General features: G+C 41.6%; 1 long non-coding RNA gene across 1 annotated transcript in view; it reads right to left on the bottom strand.

Moving 5' to 3' along the window:
* Positions 1–20294, bottom strand: part of LOC148683454 (uncharacterized) — a 35837-nt gene extending 15543 nt beyond the window's left edge. The window contains exon 1 of the long non-coding RNA XR_015947308.1: positions 20184–20294. This is a non-coding gene — a long non-coding RNA (uncharacterized LOC148683454). The remainder of the gene's footprint in view (positions 1–20183) is intronic.
* Positions 20295–20509: the final 215 nt, after the last annotated feature.

Genomic DNA, 20509 nt, shown 5'->3' with positions numbered 1-20509 from the left:
TTATTTTTAAGTTGGTGAAGGCAACAGATGTGGGAATGAGATGAAAATGGGCTTCCCCAATGGCAGTGGGAAGGTGAGCATGCAAGGCTATACCTCCTCCCTGTCCTGCATCCATGCCCCCCTCCTGGCACTTCTGAGCCCATCCCAAATTTTCCTTTGAAGTGTGACAGGTAGCGAGTGGAGCTGGCTTGGGCTGTAGGCCAAATGAAACAGAGTGGTGGCCCACATGTGACCTGTGGGCCAGCTGCTGTTTCCTTCCCTAACACAGACAGTGCTGAGCTAGGTGGACCCATGACCCTATGAGCATACCTAGAACATGGGCGCATGTGCCACTGCAGCATCACTCCCTCTCTGTGCATTCAAAGCGAACACCTGAAAGGGGCAGGCGGGATAATTACTTTGTCAGATGGTTGCATGAAGACCCCATACGGTTTCTCACCACATTGGTCATTAAAAACCAACACCAGTGGCCCATTTTCTGAATAAGCCACATGCTGATGGTTTATTGGAAAAGGTGTTTTTACTTCTTTAATTATAGAATCGTAGAATTGTAGGAATCCTTTGCCCAATGTGGGCTTGAACCCAAGATTAAGAGTCTCATGCTCTTCCTGACTGATTGCAGCCCAACATTTGTTGTGGCTGTAAAGGTTTAATAGGGCATTAGTCATTTAACCCAAGGTGAAATCTTTCATAAGGAGCTGCTAATGAGACAGTGCGTGTCTGTGTTTATTTTGCAACTGCTCCTTTCCTTGGGCCTATGAAATTTATGCAAGCCCTGCAAAAATGCAACAGCTAAGTGCATGGCTAAGGATGCTGAAAGTGGCTACAGGACGCCACTGGGTGAAGTGTCAAAATATTTATTACATTAAAACATTCTCTCTGTCTCTTTCTCTCCCCCCCCCCCAACACCACTGATTGCAAGATTCTTTGGAAGAAAAACCCTGCCAAATTAACTTCATGTCGGAGAGGGAAGGCGTACAGACTTGCCCCAACTCTCTCTGGGTCTCTTGCATGTTACTCATCTGAATACAATACCGAGAGGTCTCTACACAATAATCGTTCCTTTTTCCACCTTGTTAGCACGGGGTGGAGCTGGGGGAATATGCAAACTTTGAAGCAGCGGGGTGGGGGTGGGGGAAGAACTCTGTGACTCAGGCTCTTGGCAACAGAGTAAAGAACCAGAGAGTTTGGCAAGTTGGAAAGCGAATGAATGATCAGGGAGTCTGAATTAACCGGCACCTGAGTATTCCTCTTGACGTTGAACTCCTGAAGATGGAGGGAAAAAAATAGTTTGCCCGTAGACTAGGTGTGAATCGAATCCCCAGGCTATAGTCTATGCACTCAGAGCTGCAAAAGGCAGAGTTTTGGTGAGCATGTGGCAGGTTGAATAATTTTAGAAAGGGAAGCAATGAATTGATCGGCAGGGCAGGGCAGGAGGTGGGGATACATGTTTCAGAGCAAGGTCTGAAAGTCTGCTCTTGGATTTATTCAAGATGAAGGGCCAAGTTAGGAGACTCACAGGATACCAGTGAACAGATCTCCTGTGTGATTATTTTTATTTTTAAAAAATCTTGAAAGAAACCAGCAGTCATTTCAAGGAGAAGCCTTAAACTGTGTGTCATATTCCCTATGGGTATTTGCAATGGGGAAAGATGTGGGAGCCCCTGTGTGCTACCTGTCTCATCCCATAGCTCTTATGGCATAAAATAATACCAGCAGGTGAGGAGAGAATGAAATCCTGCAAACTACAGGGTCTGCTTCACCAGCGTGTTCCCAGCAGAGAACGCACTGGGGCTGCACATCCCTGCAGGGTTGAAAAAGGGGCGGCCTAAGGTGGAAAGACAAGGCTTAACTCTGGGATTGGGGTGGGTGAAGAAGAGGCCAGAAGAACCAGCCACCACTCCAGTATCCCTTGCCAGGGATCAGCTGGTCTCTCACTGTCAGTTATGGCCAATATGGTGGTGCGTGATTTGGCAGGGGGGGGGGTAGAGATCCAGCTTATTCTTCTGCCATCCCTCCCAACCGTCTAAGGTTTTTGAAGCCCTAGTTAAACATGAGCCCCACCCACAAATCAATTTGAGTCCAGGTACTGCTTGGGGTGTAACCCAAGTCAGAGGGAGGCAAGCTGTTGGCTTCCGTCTGTTTTGAGAGACAATGGAGTGTGCCTCTGGGGATGAAGTCAAACAACTGGAGAATCACAGTGCAAAGGCCAGTAATTTAGAACTGCTGCACCCCACATTGTGTGTGTGTGTGTGTGTGTGTGTGTGTGTGTGTGTGTGGTGTACTTTAGCAGCACCAAACTGACCCCCCAGGGCACAATCCTGCGCATTGTGTACGGACGTCCTGAGGTGCCCAGATGATAATACCCCCTCTTGGCCTCACTGATGTGGCCCAAAGGAAACCAGAGCACTACATTTGGCAACACCTTGGCTGCAGGAGTTGCCAGAAGGAGGGAGGCATGTAGAGTGCTTGAAACGAACACATTGCATTGTCAATTTGCAAATCTCAGCCATTTTGCCAGGCACTTTCAGTTCGTCTCCTATATATTTGGGAAAGTTGTTTGTTTGCTATATATTTGGATACCTGTTAAGAAAGCAGAATCCAGTTTTGTATGATGGTTCCTGAAATCTACTTGGATACAATTGGATGCCATTTTGAATCAACTGAAGCTTTCAAAACTGTGCCGTACTGATTCGAACCACAAATTCTTTGGGTTTCTCAGATTTCCCAAGCAGCGCTGGACATGAAGCTGCAAGTTGCTTATGATGAGAACTTCTCAGTGTGTGGAAGCCACAGAGGTAGATGTTCCTGGTAAAAAAAATATCACATAAATGGGAAGAAGACTGATCACCACCCTTGGGGTTTGTATACCACATATAAGTCTGAGGCCGACATTTCGAAGATATTTTGCATTTTCTCTTTGGGGAAAACTAAAGGCTGTTGGAATTCATTCAGAAGGGGATTGTTCTCTGCTTTGGAAAGACATATGTCCTCAGAGAAAGAGGGGAGAGATTATCTTCTCGGTGAATTTGAAATAACTTGGTATGAATCATTAGCAAGGCTCAAGGTGCCTTGTGAGCATAGTGGATGAAATCCACCCCATTCAGGGGTAAACACAATTGCAGCTATTCCCCCAACCATGTTAGTCACATTCAGAGGCCCAATTGTAATTTCCTTTGAAGATGCAATCCGTTGAGATTATCCAGTGTGGATAAACATAAATATCCATAGCAATACAAAAAAGTACACATTAAAAAGGAATAGTTAAAAAATAGTTTCATTTATCTTCAGTACAATGTCATATTTGGTAGAATTAAAAGATGACTCGAGCAATGCAAACAGGATTTTGCATTAACAGACCATCGTAAAAAACACAACTGCGCAAGGACGGGTGTTCATTTTCATTTTCATCTCCCCGTTCTGTGGTTTGTTGGAGTAATCTGGGTTCCCTAGTAAGAAAACATTCCCACACAATCAATGCTGGCGATCTGTTTTGCAATGATAATTAACTCACGGAGATTTTCCGCAAAACAGACTTTGTCTTGTACCAGGAGGGATTGCTTGGTTCAGAAATTGTTTTACCAACACTAGTGAAGATAGAGGAGATAACTGGGTAATTACACAAGTGCTGTAATTGGAATGTCACTTGACTCTAGAGTAATTTCCTTTGGGCCCAATCCGCCCTCTGAAATGTGTACTGCTTTGCCGTTGTGCAACTCCCATTCTTTCCAGTGGGTTTGTGAGCACAATCCACCCCACACTCTGGAATCAGAGAGAACTGCTCTGAGAGCTACGGATGAAGGGCAGTATATTAATTAATTAATTAATTAATTAATTAATTAATTAATGGACCCCAAGAGGCTCTGCTACCTAGAAGTGAGAGGCTGAAGGGTAATGCCAGGGGAGACCGGGGTCCCAGGCAAGAAATGCCATCAATATAATTCTAGCATGATAGGAAAAGCATCTTATTTCTGTTTCCAATGCCAGATTTGAATGCAAGGATGTTTTCTAAGCCCCTTTGAGAGCCTTTTGGAGTTGTAAACAATCTTCTTCCACTTCAACTTGGTCACTGCTTTTTCTGTGAACGTTCATTTATTGCCATATTTATTCTTTTTGTTCAGATGGTTTCTTCAAAGAATAAGCACACACGGACTTCCTGTATTAGAGAAAGGACTAAGGAGTTTCTTTTAATTATTAGACAACTTACAAACTATATGTATTTCGGGGGGGGGAATCTCTAAGCAGTTTGCAGTATAACTGAAAGCATCATGAATGAAAGCAAGACACAAAAATGCTAGGAAAATTCCAAATTCTTAAACCCTACAATAATGAACAACTAAACAGACAATTTTTAGACACTGAAATCGGACATTTCCTCCATGTATGTTTGTTTGCAGGTTACTTTGTTATTTTCCAAAGAACATAAAAAATATTCGAATTCAGGTTGACTATTATTATTATTATTATTATTATTATTATTATTATTATTATTTTAAACAATGCTTACGCAATGTTTCCAGGAACACTCAAGAGAATCTTCCACCTTGACCCACTTGTGAGTTCAAGACCATAAGTCACCAAAACGGACGCTGAATTTTCATTGTGGAAATGAATGATCCTATATGGGCTGGACATGTTGGCTCATTGATGGATTAGTCACCGTTCCCATTTGCTAGTCATTCGCCTTGGTCCCCTTGCCAAACGGGGATGATGAGGCTGCCTTGCGGGCTAGCAAGCTCTGCCAACGTATATAAAGGCTGGGCTGAGGTGCAGGCTCAAACCTGAAGGAGGCCACCAAGTCACATGGCCTCTGCCACAAAGAGAGTGACTCATAATAAAACGGGAGGTTCTAGAACACCTCGGCTGCTCAGTGGACGAGAAAAAGAGGTGTACATTAATAGCATCCTCTTCCAGTTGATTGAACAAAATGTTGGGCGTCGGGATTGAAAATCGAATTTCTAAGTACTGCGTTGTTTAACAAAGGGACAAATGTGATATTTGCTTTGGATTTACAGCGGAGCCAGTTCTGGATTTATGTATAAGCGAAACAAGCTAAAGCTTAGGGCAGGGGTCAGCAAACTTTTTCAGCAGGGGGCCGGTCCACTGTCCCTCAGACCTTGTGGGGGGCCAGACTATATTTTGAAGGGAAAAAATATGAACAAATTCCTATCCCCCACAAATAACCCAGAGATGCATTTTAAATAAAAGCACACATTCTACTCATGTAAAATCACGCTGACTCCCGGAACGTCCCCGGGCCGGATTGAGAAGGCGATTCGGCTGAATCCGGCCCCCGGGCCTTAGTTTGCCTACCCATGGCTTAGGGCCCCACTTTCCTGGGATCCCCCCAAATTTAAATAAAAAAAACCTGGATGTACATTTCCAAAATATAAGATAAAAAGCAAATAAAATAAAACTTACATATGACAACAGTGTTTTGTGTTGTGTATGCTCCTATGATGTAAGTCATGGGCCCTGCCTGCTAGCCTGCTCCCTAAAAATCACTGGTTTGCTCATTTCTATATACAGTGGTTCCTTGGTTCTCAAACTTAATCCGTTCCCAAAGTCTGTTCCAAAACCAAAGCGTTCCAAAACCAAGCTTAATAATTATTTCACTATTAATATACTTCTTCTTAACTGTATTTCACTATTCATATACTTCTTCTTAACTGTATTTCAGTTCAACAATTACAGTACTTTGATAAAATACATATATTGTTATGTGGAAATGGCTTTAGATACCTATTAGGTCCATAAATTACCATATAGCATATATCCAACACAAAAAACAGCAATAATTTGTTGTTGACAAAGGACAGCTGGACATAGAAAGGGTCCCATGACCTTCAGGAGCTGAGGGCCTCATCCAGCCTAAATCTGGCCCTGAACCCACAACCCTGAAATGGAGAGTCTTGTGCTCTACCGACTGAGCTATAGTGAAAGTCGACATGTTTTGAGCAACATTGTTACTCCTAGGTACCCTGTTTCTCTGAAAATAAGACGTAGCCATAAAATAAGCCATAGTAGGATTTTTAAGCATTCAAGGAATATAAGCCATACCCCGAAAATAAGCCATAGTGATAGGCAGTTTAACCTTGTACAGTGGTACCTTGACTTACGAACGACTCGACAACCGAATTTTCCAACTTTCAAATGGGGGTAATGGCTGCACACTTATGAATGTCTTGACATCTGGAAAAAACCGTGGCGGTTTTAGATAGGGATTTTTTGACTTACAAATTTTTAGATAGGGTTGCTTCGACGTACGAATTTTTCCATTTTCAATGCATTCGTATGGGAAATCGCGTTTCCAAGGGTGTTTTTTGACTCACGAATTTTTCGACTTACGAAGGTGCCTTCGGAACGGATTAAATTCGTAAGTCGAGGCACCACTGTAGGTTAAACTGTACCATACTTAATAAAAAAATAAGACATCCCCTGAAAATAAGCCATTGTGTGTGTGTGTTTTTAAGGGAAAATAAATATAATACGGTGTCTTATTTTCGGAGAAACACGGGTAAGCGGGGGAAACTTCAGCTTTAATCACACACTGTACTCCTGCTTTAAATACATAATTGAGGCAGTCCCGCTTAAAGCCATCAGTCGCCTGCCGTCACATGCAATTTGGCCCAGGAGAAATAGTAACAAACTCTCAAGAATGCAAACTTGCGCACAGACAAGTTAAAACATCCACTGGAAGGATCTGCCGAAGTAAATCGAGCTCAAATGCATGGTTTTAATTTTATTTTCCTCTCACATCAAATAAAAGAAGAATGTTTCACATTATTATGATTTTACTTCGTTTTGTGGACATCCGTCATGATCTCTATACAAATCAGATTTTCCAATTTCTCAATGTGTTGCTGTTAGTAATATTTCCATTTAAAGTAGAAGCGTCTAGTCACTGCATCCTGCACGGCAGGCATGATATTCATAATAAACACTGCAAAAACATCGGTGAGTCTTTGTGAAACTGTGAATATCTTAAAGCCTGTAGCAAATTAACTAAGGAATAAACTTCAACGGACTAGAATCCACTTTGTCAGATGAACAAAGTGTTAACCGAAGTTGGGGAGCGAATGTGAGTAGTGAGGTGAGAAGCAAACAAAATGCAATAAATAAAATAAAATAAAATACAGACTGTGAAAATTGTATCAACCATTTACAAAGCAGTATTGATGAATACACAACACACCCTGTTATTCCTATATAGGCCACCAGTGATAGAATTGAACCTCTTTGACAAGGTGCAATTTAGCAATTTCACACCCTTTGTTCACGAATGGCCATTTTAATCAGTAACAGAGTTGCTAAAATGTTTCCCTTCCAATATCTGAATGCTGTACTGGGTAGGTGGACAGCGGTCTTCCCACATTTTTATTGCAGTTTCCCCTAACATATGATTGCTTGGAATGCAATTTTTGGTTGGAGAACCGCACCACAAAATTCGGGGGGCAGAGAATCACATTTTGAAGGAATGCTGTGCTTCACTTGACATAATGGTTCAGCAAGTGTGAATTAGGCAGATGTTCAATAAAATGTCAGCCAAGTGAATTTGTCCCCCATCACACTCACAGCATAAGGTAGCTTCATATGGTATAAGTCACTTTAGTAAAACACCTGAAACGGAGAGTTTATGGTGTAAGCAACACAGACTTCTTTGAACCCCAAAACACATGTACTTCCAGAATATGTTTTATACTTAGAATTCTCATGGTGACAATAGCTTTTGTAATGTTGGAACAGTGTTCATACGGCGGTGGCAGGGGGGGGGATATTGGAGAAATTAAGCTATAATTAGAAATTATTCATTGACATAATCAAGCATTGCCTCGATTTGAAGTTACTGGTTCTATCAATTTGGTATGAAGCCATAGAAAGAGTCATGGTTGCCATTAAAAAAAAGCAATGTAATGGTCATGTACGATTCATAAATTTGTATTTATTAATGCCTCTTATTTAACAGTGCCATTTCTAGTTACAGGTAGGTAGCCGTGTTGGTCTGTGTCGAAGCAAAATAATTTTTTTTTTAAAAAATTCCTTCAGTAGCACCTTAAAAACCAACTAAGTTTTTATTTTGGTATGAGCTTTCGTGTGCATACCAAAATAAAAATTTAGTTGGTCTTTAAAGTGCCATTTCTGCTACTGATGATTAAGGAGAGCTGAATTAAGCAATGAAGAGGAATATTTCCTTGTGGAAAGTAAAATCAGAATGTGATCAAAGGAGAAAAATAAAACAAGTAAACTAACAGCGTGGCATTTTCTCCTCCTCAGCAGGAACTGAGCACTTGTTTCGAAGAATGTATGAAATTAGAACAAACGTCTTGAGACGTTTCTGGGCGCACGTCAGAACTGTTTGTGGTTTCCATGATTCAGTCAAAACAACCTTTTATCACAGAAACAGCACAAGACTCATAAAAATCTGTGTTGAGATTTCTTTGATATTGATGTATCTTTTTAATATTTTGCCAGTGTTTAAGAAGCCAATATAGTTTGGAAATCACAGGTAGATACAACTGCAGCAAACCACTTTGGGTGGTGGAATACATTTTGGTTTTTTGTAGCAACTTCCTTCCCCATTGCTTTTCCATGTACAGATTTCCAGACATGGTCAGATCACTTGAAAATGCATCTCGCAGACTTCCAGGGACTGAACCATTTCAGGATGCCAAGATCCAGGTTTGGGGCAAGTAATCTTTGGAGAGAGAACCCCAGCAGAGACTCAAAATCACAAAAAATGCGGCAAAGGAAACTGTGATCAAAGCCGGTTGGGAGGAAAATATAACAATAAAGAGTCCTTCTGCTTCCTAAGGTTGTCCAGGGTGTTTAATATTAGGAGCAGTGCTGGATTTCGGTATAAGCTAAACAAGCTCTAGCTTAGGGCCCCACTCTTTTGCCCCCCCCCCTAAAATTTAAAGGGGAAAAAACTTGGAGGTACATTTCCAAAATATAAGATAAAAAACAAATAAAATAAAACCTACAGACAGCAAAAATGTTTTGCATTGTGTAGGCTCCTATGATGTAAGTCATGGGCCCTGCCTGCTAGCCTGCTCCCTAAAATATCCCTGGTTTGCTCCTTTCTATATATAGGGTGCCTACATTCTGCATGGACTGGTTGCACGGCAACATGTGCAAATGGCTTGAGATACCTATGAGGTCCATAAATTACCATCTAGCATCTATTCAACACAAAAAGCAGTGACGATTTGTTGTTGACAAAGGACAGCTGGACATAGAAAGGGGCCCATTACCTTCAGTAGCTGAGGGCCTCATCCTACCTAAATCCGGCTCTGATTAGGAGAGAGAGAACGACTGCTTTTGTAATCAAATGGTAGCAAGGAAGTAGTGGCATAGCTCTTTTTTCTAAACTCAGCAATCAGCCACAACTTCTTTCTTTCTGTTTCGTGGGAGCAGAGCTTCGCAGTCTGTAGAGAGGAGACCAACAGAGTTGGCAGTTAATATGTAGAAGAGGAAAAGAGACAGAATTGAGGTTGAGAGGGAAGAGGCTGAGCTCCGAAGAGCGACTCTCTTCTTCCATTCTGCAGTATTCATGAACTTTGACTTTCCGGTCCTGCCAAGATCCCTTTTGAATCTAATTTAATTTTGGACAGCCTCGAACACCACCCCCAAACAATTTCAGTATTTTTGGATGAGAAAGTACTTGATAATTATGCTATCTTTGTCACATTTGCATGATTTGCAAATATGCAATCAGGGGATGCTGAAAGCAAATGGGTCAAGATGGGGAACCTTTTCTGGCCCACAGGAAAGAGCTCCCCCACCCCAGATGCTTCAGCGTCAGGTTATTTGTAGCGCTCTCTGCCCAAATTGAAACAGAAAAGTAATTGTTTTTCTGCTCCTCCTTTAGGTGCTGAGGGGTATTGCATTCCCCAAAGCTAGAGATAAAGCTGTCAGGAATAAAACACAATTAACTCACATTGAGCTAATCATCTTGAGCTAGCCCAACAGAGGATGATCAGCCAGCATATTCAACAATATTATCTATTTGTTTGTTACACATTTGTAAAGTGGGCCCTGTGGCACTATTATGAGTGCTCCAACCAACCAACCAACCAACCTCTCATATCATTGCCACAAATAAAACTGTGGCTGTATAATAACCACTACAATTCTTTTCTGGCTTATATTGCATTTTCTTGCTTTTTCCATGTTGATGTTGTATTAAAACATGTACTTTCACCCTTAAGGTCAATTATTAACTGAGACTGAATTGACAAATCGTATAAGACGCCACAGCTGAAACTGCTGCTATCCTATGCAGACAAACTCGGTTTAACCCAGGCTTCCTCAACCTCCAGATGTTTTGAGACTACAATGCCCATCATCCCTGACCACTGGTCCTGCTAGCTAGGGATCATGGGAGTTGTAAGCCAAAAACATTTGAGGAAGCCTGGTTTAACCTTATTTGTAAGCTCCTTAACACCATTAGTGTACCAGCATCGCTGAGAAACGAGATAAATAAGGCAGATCTCTGCTTTGAGGAGCTTATAGTTCAGCTATATTACATTGGAGCTCCATGTTTGGAACTTCCAAAGTAATCTTACTTTTGAAAAAGCAGCGCAACCCCATTTTGGATTAGAGTCATGGCATTGGGGGGGCAGGGTGGGATGGGACTATTTCATGTTGTTGTTTAGTCGTTTAGTCGTGTCCGACTCTTCGTGACCCCATGGACCATAGCATGCCAGGCACTCCTGTCTTGCACTGCCTCCCGCAGTTTGGTCAAACTCATGTTCGTAGCTTCGAGAACACTGTCCAACCATCTTGTCCTCTGTCGTCCCCTTCTCCTAGTGCCCTCAATCTTTCCCAACATCATTGTCTTTTTCAGGGAGTCTTCTCTTCTCATGAGGTGGCCAAAGTATTGGAGCCTCAGCTTCACGATCTGTCCTTCCAGGGAGCACTCAGGGCTGATTTCCTTCAGAATGGATAGGTTTGGTCTTCTTGCAGTCCATGGGACTCTCAAGAGTCTCCTCCAGCACCATAATTCAAAAGCATCAATTCTTCGGCGATCAGCCTTCTTTATGGTCCAGCTCTCACTTCCATACACCACTAATCGGAAAACCATAGCTTGAACTAGACGGACCCTTGTCGGCAAGGTGATGTCTCTGCTTTTTTTGGATTAGAGCCATGGCATTGGGGGGGGGGGGCGGGATGGGACGGGACTATTTCATAGGAGAACCTATTTTTTCACCCCAAGTGATGGGCCTGCTAGTACTCCTAAACTGCTGCTAGCTATCCAGGGAGAAACTTGGGAGCTTGCAAGTTTCCCCTTCTGTGGTTCATAGCAGCTCTGGAGAGGTAATCCGTGGGGTGGCTTTGTGGGAGGAGAAAAGGGGTTGGATCCCACTTTCCCCTCCATCATGCCCATGGCAGCCTCAACCCAAGTGGGGGTTCCCTGTGGCTCCCCTTACGAAAGACTAGCTTCCACCTGAAGGAAGCTTGAAGTGGTTGAGAGGACAAAGGGTGAGGTGGGCTGAGCATTCCTAAGTTCTCAGTCACAATCTGACTACAGGCACAAAGTATTCCGAGTGACTCACACACCGAATATGCCCAGACAGGAAACTGGCAAGGGTCCCTTGTCTAATATCATATGCGCTGTGTGGTTATCATTCTTGAAGAACTTTGCCCTCGCTTCCTGCATGCATGTTCCTGGAGAACGCAGACTGTAGACCTATTCATAAGAATTCAACACAACACAAACATTATACGGAAACCCGTTGAAAACTGCTTAATTAACTCAGTTAATTAAGTCAGTCCCACTAAGCCCAATGGGGCTTGCCTTTGAGGAGATACGCATCAGATTGCGCGGCAAAGAAGGCTGCCCAGGAATGCAAGTTAAAATGAGAAATGGGATACTTGTCCATATCTCCACATTGTTTTAAAGTACTGTATTTCCACGGCAGATGTTTCTGCTACCTGGACCATTGGACCAGATTAGAGATGGGAAGGCCTGGAAAAAACCTGGAAAAATTGAAAAAAAAAACCAGGGTCCCCCTCCCAATTTTCCCCCAAAGCTGTTTTTTTCTGGAAAATTTGAAAGAAAAAAAACCAGTTTGATATAGTTTGAATATTGCACACACTTTCCCCCTCTTCAATTTTCCCAGGAAAAAACAGCTTTGGGGAAAAACGGGGGGGGGACCTGTGTCCCCCTCTCCATTTTTCTGGATTTTTCCCCAGGCCTTCCCATCTCTAGACAGGACAAAACATCTCTTGATGCATTCCTGCAAAGGAAGACACTAAAATCACCTTTCTGCAGTGGTGAATTCTGTTTCCACGACACAATTCTGTGTCTGCTTGGTCGTATCGACTTCAATAGGGATTACTCCCAGGTAACTAGGGTTAGGATTGCAGCCTTTGATGGGAACTCAAATTCGGGAAGAGGAAGAAAGCCAGTGACAGGAAGCCCTCCTGAGTCATGTGACCACGAGAGGTGGGACATTTATCTGACCACCTGTGGAAAGATCCACACTGGAACTGGGTGGATTAATCAAATCAATCAAATCAATATACTTTATTCGACCGATAGTCAGAACAAAACTGGGTGGATTATTGCGCCCTAGAATTTGTCCCCCAGTTTAAGTGAATTCTATGGCATCTGTTGTTGATCTTTTTCTGCCTTTGAAGAAAGTTGGGAACTTGAATGATGGAACCAGAGATTAAGGGATTTTTTCAACTCCCTCTGATTTCCATGGGAGAAATGTTAGCATGACCCCAGTGGGGTCAACAGGACTTGAAACTAATAAACTTGGGACCAGATCATGCCCTATAATGCTTTTCTCTGAACCTCCTGGTCTAAGAAAGAAACCTGAAAGATCCCAAAGGCTCCCAAATCCTTAAATACAAGCTTGGCCAATAAAAAGAGATCGCTTCACCTACTTTGTGCTTCTCAAACAAGTTCAGGCAGTAGTATGCTAGAGGAGGCATGAAAAGGAAAGAAAAAAACAGCCAGAGATGTAATATAATTACAGGGTAATAAGACTATAAACACTGTTAATACAATAATTTTATATTTGGCTTTACTCATATTTGGCATAGCTGTCCAGAAATTTAAGTACAGTATTGTTGCTATTTGCTATTGATTTAATAATAATAATAAGTTGACTATCTTCCACACGATAGTACATGTCTGGATTTTACACTGGCATCATCCTCAGTGACAATCATTTGATATGATAGCCATGTTCAGTGATATGATAGCCAAGTTCAAATATATAAAAGGATGTCATATAGAGGAGGGAGAAAGGTTGTTTTCTGCTGCTCCAGAGAAGCGGACACGGAGCAATGGATTCCAGCTTCAAGAAGATTCCACCTAAACATTAGGAAGAACTTCCTGACAGTAAGAGCTGTTCGGCAGTGGAATTTGCTGCCAAGGAGTGTGGTGGAGTCTCCTTCTTTGGAGGTCTTTAAGCAGAGGCTTGGCAGCCATCTGTCAGGAATGCTTGGATGGTGTTTCCTGCTTGGCAGGGGGTTGGACTGGATGGCCCTTGTGGTCTCTTCCAACTCTATGATTCTATGATTCTACTTGTGATAGCTTTGTTTAAATGAATGGGACTTCAACTGCTGCAGCTTCCATTTGTGGCAATGGGGGCTTCTGCAAGAGACTATATCCCAGGAGATGGTGGCCTCTGGGCAAGATTAGCTGACAGAGAAACTGATTTGTAAGAAGAATACCGTGAGCAGAAGCTTTCCATCATAATGCACAGCTTTCGTCACCCGAGGGTGGAGAAGAAAGACTCCTCTTGATTCAAAGCAAGATATTGTCAATCTTGCTGACATTCAAAAATTCCCCAAAACTATTATATTTAGAGTAACGAATAATGTCATTGCTATTATGAAGCAATCGTTTTCATACAGTGTTGTCTTTTGGTAATTTCAGAGTCCTGAGTTATATCAGGCCTGTACACCTTTGGACCAACCGAGTCAAACAGTGTCAGTCGGACTTATAATGCGACTCAGTATGGATGTTTTCAAAAATCGATGGACTGTAAAGAATCTAGCAAGGGGTGGGTTACGGTCAATACAGGGCCGTAGAAGGCACTGGGGACAAACTGTTTGCTTGCTTCAACAGACTGCCGGATTGACGTATCAGCTCAACAAGCTCTAGCTTAGGGCCCCACTCTCTTGGGGGCCCCAAAAAAAATTATAGGAAAAAAAACCACTGGGTGTACATTTCCAAAATATAAGATAAAAAACAAATAAAACAAAACCTACATCCAGCAACAGTGTTTTGTGTTGTGTCGGCTCCTATGATGGAAGTCATGCCCCCCCCCCCCGCTAGCCTGCTCCCTAAAATATCACTAGTTCAATCATTTTTATATATAGGGTGCCTACATTCTGCATGAACATTGCATTCTGCACGGACTTCTTTAATAATGACTTTGATAAAATACATATTTTGTTATGTGCAAATGGCTTTAGATACCTATTAGGTCCAGAAATTACCATCTAGCATATATTCAATACAAAAAACAGCAACAATTTGTTGTTGACAAAGGACAGCTGGGCATATAAAGGGTCCCATGACCTTCAGGAGCTGAGGGCCTCATCCAACATAAATCCGGCCCTGTTGATATACAGTATGAGAGGAAGAAAAACCCATGCATGTCTGGTACACAGTCTGAATCCCATTGAGGTCAATGGCAAACTATATATTCATTTGAATGGAGCTGAAATGCATGCATAATATTTGACATAGATGCCAACTAATATACTTGTTGCACGGCCAGGGTGGGCATGTGGGAAACAAGGCAAACTGTATTTTATTTTTATTTATTGAATTTATACGCTGCCCTATACCCCCAGGTCTCAGTGCGGTTCACAGAATAAAATCAGAATATAAAACTACAAAATACATAACCAAAATAAAAACAACCACCATCCAATAACACCCCCCCCCATTTCTATGATATCAGGAGGTATACAGGTGAAACTTGGGAAAATTAGAATATCGTCGAAAATGCATTTATTTCAGTAATGCAACTTATTATTTATTATTTTTATTTTTATTTTTACAAATGCTTTCTTTTGGAAATTCCACAGTAATAAAACAAATAGTTACAATAATCCGAAACTAAACAAAACTAAACATCGCTATTACATTTCATTAATTACATTCCATTTATAATTGACCTGCCTAATGACAAATCTTGACATATCTTGCTTTGCATGTCATGCATCTATCTCATATATTGGTTTCACCTTTTAAGTTGCATTACTGAAATAAATGCACTTTTCGACGATATTCAAATTTTCCGAGTTTCACCTGTACCTTACCAAAGATGTTTGGACTTCAGAATATATATTTCTTTACAGCTCAAAGAATGCTTATTATTATTATTAATTTAAGAAATTTACATACTGCCCTTTGTCCAAAGACCACGGAGTGCTTTAGTGACATAATAAACAACAACGTACACAAAGTACATAATAGCCATAGGAGAACAAAAATAAAATAAAATTAAGCAAGTATATAACCAGTCATAATAACCAATTCATGATAAGAAGCAGTAGCAAATTATTCATAAAGTCAGCCCAGTAATGAACAGCACCACTCCGCCCCTGAGAGTCTATTATCTGCTTACCTCAGGTGCAGCTATACGACATAATTCGTATTTAACAATAGCAGCTATATAAAAGAATAGAAATGTATAGAAATGTATAGAAATGTACAACACTGTTCAGCTGAAAACTGATCCAAGTGATAAGGGGAAACGTCAGCAGCCTCTCTATGTATTAAGAAAATAGATATTGCATGACCAGAAAAGATGCAAAAAAAAAAAACAAAACCACGTGCTGTGGCTAGGAAAAGAACGATGCTAACGGGATAACCCGTTAGAAGTCAGGGTGCTGGATTTGGACCCGAGAGAACTCAGCCATGTCTTGAATTATCCTAAGAGAGCAAATGTAGCAGATCACATATTGAAAATATGTGAAGATGTCAGAAAACTAGATGCAAATATATGTATTGTTTTGCTTTTAACTTGAGAATCATGAAATGTCTTGGGAAAAGCTCAGAGGCTTTGCAGGATCAGTGTCTCATATTTGTTATCTGACTCGTCCAACATATACCGTACCAGTAATTGCTGTTTATATAACACATTTTAAACACTTCATGTACATTACTTTAGGAATCTGAACAACACTCCTGCAAGGGAAGCCGGTGTTATTATCCCCCAATAACGGAGTCGGGGGGTGGGGGTGGGATCTGAACAAAGGATTCAAAATCTTGGCCATTGCCACACGCTTACTCTCGATTTTGGGGCTTTAGTTAACATTCTCAGGTATTCTCTGGCCACTTCCCTCTCCAGTTCTCAAAGCAGAAAAATGTTACAAATTTATAAATTCATCCATTTTAGAGATGGGAATGCAATTTGGTTCCGTCTGCATATTAATACAGACCTACCTGATTCACATGTCTCAAATCCATACTGGAACCAAAACATGGCTATCCTTTGCAATGTGTGCTTCTCTGAATTTCGTGATGTGGTTCTCTGACCAAAATATGTGCTTCCATTAGTGTCTCCAGATGCAATAGAAAACAGGGCTCCTTTTTGTGTGTGTGGTAGTAGTTCTGTAGAAAAGGGGATTTCAGTAGGTACAGCAGTGCAGGAAAGCAGTTCCACTTGGCAACTGGACACCCTAGTAATAATCACATTGCAAACAAGAACAAGCAAATTCCTCTTCTTCTTTTTTTTAGTGTTACGGCAAACACCATGCTACCCGTGCAGTGCCAGATTTATGTATAAGCTAAACAAGCTATAGCTTAGGGCCTCACTCTCCTGCCCCCCCAAAAAAAATTAAAGGAAAAAAACCTGGATGCACAATTCCAAAATATAAGATATAAAACAAAACCTACATACCACAACAGTGTTTTGTGTTGTGTCGGCTCCTATGATGTAAGTCATGGGCCCCGCCTGCTAGCCTGCTCCCTAAAATATCACTAGTTTGCTCATTTCTATCTATAGGGTTTGAATTATGGTGCTGGAGGAGACTCTTGAGAGTCCCATGGACTGCAAGAAGATCAAACCTATCCATTCTGAAGGAAATCAGCCCTGAGTGCTCACTGGAAGGACAGATCGTGAAGCTGAGGCTCCAATACTTTGACCACCTCATGAGAAGAGAAGAATCCTTGGAAAAGACCCTGATGTTGGGAAAGATTGAGGGCACAAGGAGAAGGGGACGACAGAGGACGAGATGGTTGGACAGTGATCTCGAAGCTACGAACATGAGTTTGACCAAACTGCAGGAGGCAGTGGAAGACAGGAGTGCCTGGCGTGCTATTGTCCATGGGGTCACGAAGAGTCGGGCACGACTAAACGACTAAACAACAACATCTATAGGGTGTCTACATTCTGCATGTGCAAATGGATTTAGATACCTATTAGGTCCATAAATTACCATATAGCATATATCCAACACAAAAAACAGCAACCATTTGTTGTTGACAAAGGACAGTTGGACATATCAAGGGCCCCATTACCTTCAGTAGCTCAGGGCCTCATCAAACCTAAACCCGGCCCTGTACCCGTGTCTGTGCCAGTGTGGAGCACTGGTTAGAGTGTTGAACTAGGACCTGGGAGACCAGGGTTCAAATCCCCACTAGGTCATGAAGCTCTCTGGGTGCCCCCGGGCCAGTTACCGTGTCTCAGCCTAACCTACCTCACAGGGCTGTTGTGGGGATTAAAGGAGGACCATGTCCTCCTTGGGGGGAAAGTTGGGAAAGAAACACAAGCAAAAACTTAATACGTAAAACTGTGCTAGCTGTAATATAATGGGTTGCATCCAACTAAATGATACTCAGAGTAGACCCATTGAAATGAATGGACCTAAGTTATAATGCAATCTTAACCATGTCTGCACAGAAGAAAATCCAAGTGGGGCTTACTCCCAGGTAACGAGGAGCTTAGGGCTGCAGCCATAGTCATGCCCATTCTACTCTAAGTATGACTAACATTATACAACCCAATTACTCCCAGAATATAAATATATATATATGTTTAAGTTGCCCAAATAAGAACAATGATAAAAATCGTACCACCTACAAAGAGCTATGTCTCCCAAGGAGGTTAGAATATCAACTGATCAGCATGAGCGAAAGCCTGCAATTAACTCATTGCTAAATTAAATGTTGGACGTGGAAAATGTGTTTCGAGTTGAAAGGGAGAAAAGGCAAACGTTCCCATGCCACGCTCAAGTTGCATTTTAATCCATCCTGGATTAAAAAGAGAAAAAGACAGAAAAGTAATTATACAAAATAAAATGTTGCAACGAGGTGCATTTCTTTCTCTTTCTAAAGATCCCAATGCGAAGTCTTCCATAGCTAGCTAGCTGCTAGTCTAAAAAAGAATGGCAACTCTAAGCAACTCAAACCTAATGGCATTTTTCAAAGACCATCTCCCAAAGGCAAATTTATGCAAGATAATGAAGAAGAAGAAGAAGAAGAAGAAGAAGAAGAAGAAGAAGAAGAAGAAGAAGAAGAAGAAGAAGAAGGAGGGAACAAAACAGAAAGAGAGAAAGGTTAATTGGGATTGTATATTTATGTGCATCCTTATACCCTCCCAAACAAAATTAAATTTCTAAAAAAAAGTGGAGATTCTCTAGTGCATGTATTTGCTTATTCACTAATAAATAATTTAATAAACACTGCCCATATCTCTCTAAGAGGCAAAATAGGAGTAGGGATGAGAGCAAACAAGAAGGAGTCACGTCAGAAGACAAGGACCAGCTGCTGTTGCTACTACAGTATACGGAGAAGATCCATTCGGTTCTAGTGGGTGTTTTTTTTTCTAATTTAAGGGTCAAAATCAGACAAATCTGTCAATCTCTGTTTCTCATTTTTGCAGCCTTCAGTTCAGCTCTGTACATTTCTGCATCAGTCTGCAGTTTGTTTTTTAAAGTCCTCACAAAACTTCACGTTTTAATGCGAATTTCTCCTAATAGGCACCTTTTCCTATGGGAATTTGCCTGCTTCACACCAATGTTATTTTCACTAACATAGGCACAATTCCCTCTTGCTATATGCATTTCATTTGGTTGGGGGTTTCTCCACCGTAGGATTCAGAGAAATGCAGATTTCGAAGCATAGCTCTGTGTCACTTCACACATCATTTGGGAAAGTCTGAATTGGATAGAAGTGAACCAAATTTATCTCCCAGCCCTAGTGGCAGCAACTACAGCTCTATAATCATGTAAATTTGTGAGATTGTGGGGTAGTCTAAAACACACACAATATTCATCACTCCAGTGCTTTTCTTCCAACCAGCTAATTTCAAGGTTTGGATCGAGACTGGCAAGGGCAGGGGGGGGGGGAGTTCAAATGATCTCGAAGCCTTAGAGGAAGTAAAACAGGAGAGGGAGAATTGCACTTTCTTCCTCCACAGGCTCCTCTTAATGTTAAGATCATGAAACAAATGGTTAATGATTGAACAAGTTTTCGCAGGGCAAAATCAGCTATTCAGATTAAACTTCTTAGAACCCTCTGCGGCAAGTTGTGACTAAGACTGCAATCTTGCGCACACTCAAGCTGAGAGTTAAGTCGCATTAAACACTGCCAGATGTAAATCCAAGCAAACAGGCTGTCCCATTGAATGTAATGGGGGTTAGACAGGTTATGATGAACATCCTATGGCTTTCAATGGAGCATCACCTCAGCTAATCTTTATCTAGACTGAGGCCATTATGTCTTGCAAATATTCCTTAGGGAATAGCAGCTTGCGAAACATCTAAATGGCACACATGCACCTTGCCTATGCTTCATCAAGGCAGGATAGCATCTTTTTAATCTCTGAGATTCAAAGGTTAGTATACCCTACTTAATTAAGCAATAGGTCTTTAAGTACATATTATACTGTACAATCCCTTCCAGACTAAACGTTGCACAAAAAAGCAATGCGAGTGCACCTGATTTTATTACCTTGTTCTAAATGAGTCAGCTTATTTATCCTTTAGGGGACAATCCTCAACACACAGGCTATTGGACCCAGTGGAGCTACCTTCCAAGCAAACCTATATAAGGCAAATTGCACTGTAAAAGTCTAATGAAAAACCTGAGCGTCTCTGTGCCAGGCACAAGCACAGCAATGCCCACTGGCATTTCAGCTCCAAGAGCAAAGACTTGACCAAGAATATCCCAAGAGATTAGTAACGCAAAGGCAGCTGAGACTTACCTTCAGCGAAAAATCCCAGAGCCATGGGAAAAAGGAGATAAATTGTGGGAACCAAAAGGAAATCGTCCACTCATCTTGAGAATTCGGCTCATAAGAAAATGTTGTAAGAGCCCAGGAGCTAGTTCGTGCTCCAGGAGGGGGGGGGGAACTACCAGATTAAGGAAGTCAGAGCTGATCTATGAATCAGCCTAACATCTGATTTGCAAAGGTAATTGGGAGCCTGGCATTAAATGCATCGAGATTTCCCTACCATGTGCATACATATGCGTATTTATGTACAAATTGTGTAGGCAATGTTTTTTAGTTACACACACACACAATTGTAT

This window comes from Zootoca vivipara, chromosome 15, assembly GCF_965207765.1.
Source record: "Zootoca vivipara chromosome 15, rZooViv2.hap1.1, whole genome shotgun sequence".
Lineage (NCBI taxonomy): Eukaryota > Metazoa > Chordata > Lepidosauria > Squamata > Lacertidae > Zootoca > Zootoca vivipara.
This window is presented reverse-complemented; position numbering and strand designations above follow the sequence as displayed.